Source organism: Mya arenaria, chromosome 17 (assembly GCF_026914265.1).
Source record: "Mya arenaria isolate MELC-2E11 chromosome 17, ASM2691426v1".
NCBI lineage: Eukaryota > Metazoa > Mollusca > Bivalvia > Myida > Myidae > Mya > Mya arenaria.
The window spans coordinates 42,807,218-42,809,840 of NC_069138.1; the positions used below are offsets into that span (position 1 = coordinate 42,807,218).

General features: G+C 34.3%; 1 pseudogene; it reads right to left on the reverse strand.

Moving 5' to 3' along the window:
- Positions 1 to 323: 323 nt before the first annotated feature.
- Positions 324 to 2,623, reverse strand: part of LOC128224933 (uncharacterized) — a 30,842-nt pseudogene continuing 28,542 nt past the window's right edge.

A 2,623-nucleotide genomic window follows, 5' to 3' on the forward strand; every position in this document is an offset into this window, starting at 1 on the left:
TGTGGTAACAAAAGTATAAAAAACTCTGTTTGTATTGCTATCATTTAATGACATACATATGATATAGCATAAATGGTAAACACATCTATATATACATAACTGATATGTTTTCAAGACTTTCTAAAGCCATGCGTTGAACTCAAACTATGAAAAACGTGAAAAATAAGTATACAATTTCACATACAAGACCATGCAGCCTTCATAAAGGGAAACAAAGGGAGACCAGATAAAAAGCATGACCAACATGAACTGTACAAGTTTAATATAAACATAAGAATATATGCTGGAATAAAGATCCAACTCAAGAATGTACATCAATTACTTGAATTTAAGCATACATAAGTTTAATGAGAATTCTTGTATAAATCAAATAAGAGGAAAAAAGGTTTAAAAAATAGGAGACTATGTTCAGAGAGTGCCGTGTTAAAATAAATCAAAAGGGGCCTGATTTTTACACTGGTAAATTTAATCTGCTGATTTGGCACCATTTGGTGACTTGGTCACATGTAAATGTGTATGTTAAAATTGCCAAAATGTTTAATAATTAATAAAAAACTTCTGAGCAAAAAGTTCCTTTTCACAAACACTGTAGAAACAAATTTAACTACCCATGATTTTATAAAAGATTACACAAAAATTATAATAAAATAACTTCCTTAAAGCTGCACTCTCACAGATTTAATACATTGACAACTTTTTTTTATTTTTTGACCAGTGTTATACAACAGTAACTGCTGACAAAAATAGATCTCAGATTTTTTTAAGTTCAAAAATTGATGTTTAATGCATTTTTCTTAAACCGTTAGTAATGGCTTAAGCTATAAAACATTTATTTTCGAAGGAAATATGAAAATATGTAATTTGATCTTTTATCACTGGTTTGAAGATGTTTACACAAAAATTAACTCTTTACAAGACAAGAATTAAAAAAATGACAAAAACCGTTTATCTGTGAGAGTGCAGCTCTAAAGATGCACTCTTACTCCCAAATAAGATGTACCACAATTGATACAATTGTTAATACAACGAAAAGGATGAGTTTAAATTGAAAGAAATGTGCAGAAAACATGATATTTCTCTCTCATTAGACAATAAAAGATCATTGTAAATCTTTTAGCTCTCACTAATCTTTTAATATTGTTGTGTGTTCACCTGTTTAATGAACTGTTATAATCCTGTTATCTGAAATTAATATTTTCCATAACTGCATTTTTTGTAAGTCTATACAGGTTTCTCATTCTTTTTCACACCCTGAGCTGTCTCCGCTTCCTAATTTTAAGGTTTGAAACCTTCTGGTGGGCCTTCACTTGATGCTCCGTAGCTTCGAGTAGGGTTGTTACCAGTTCAAGAGTGGCTGTTTGTAGACTAGGCTGCTGTGTAGGCAGGTCATTCACAAATGCAACACTGGGCTTGGTTGTTTTGCTGGCATCTGTTAAAAAAAACCTCCACCATTCCACTGCTGAGCTTGGTAGTTTTCCACAGGTTTGCCATTTTGGAATGTCTGTTGCCATAAACTCTGCTTCCCTATGAAATTTGCTGTTGACTGGCACAAGTTCTTGCAAATATTCTATTGGAATACTTGGTGTCAAATCAATGCTCTTATCTGGAGTGTCCGGCCAGTCTCTGTACCGCATCTTAACCCAGCCATCATCTTCTGCTATTATGAAGTGGTGTGGTACAGAGATGCCTTCTATCAGACCTCTCTGACCTTCCATAGTCTTCTTGTAGTCAAATATTCCTTCAAGGTGAGTTGTGATCGGGGATGGGTGCTGGGAGTCTTGCATCTCCTTGTGCAAGTTCGGCAGGGTCAAGACTTCCTGCCTTCTCAGATGACTGGACACACGCGAGAAAACTTGATCAATGTCCTCGTGCGTATGCCCAACCATGAGGAAACCAATTTTCACCTGAAAGATGAAAATAAAAAAAATGTTTCATATGCAACATTACTAAGAGGACACATCATTCAATACCTGTAAGTAATGGGTATCTTAATTAGATGTATGAGTGACCTTCCAATTCTTACAACTTCAGTGTCAAAGGAAAAACATAGGTGTAGATTCAAAATAGTATTTTTCTACTTTCATGTTAAAGTACTATCACAATGACTGCATTATGTCCTATTTATACTTTTATCTAAACTTTCAATGTGTCCATTTTATTAATAATTACTAAATTAAGGTTATCAAATATAAAAAAAAATGTCGAGCTTCCTTTGCAATGGCATCCAACTATAATTGACTGACAGGGATGTGATTGACCCCAGGCAGCTGGAGGGCTGAAACCATTTCGACCATGGGTTCTTTGGGCACTTATGGGGTCAAAAGCACACTGTCGTAGAAGAAAAACTGCCTTTTTAAAAGCTCTTTTTAGGGGTTCTTCTGACTTTAAATTTGAATATCAACTCTAATAACCAAAAGAACTGTGGTAACTTTCTAAATCAGTAAAAAAAGAATTTTTTTTTTTTTTTTGGGGGTGGGGGGTCCCTGGGGCCATTAGATCCGCGGACAAATCACATCCCTGACTGTAAATGCATTCCAATAGAATGCTAGAAACATAATCAAATGCAACTTCCACAAGCTTACAGTATATTACATATCAAACAGATCATAGCTTTGATAATTAC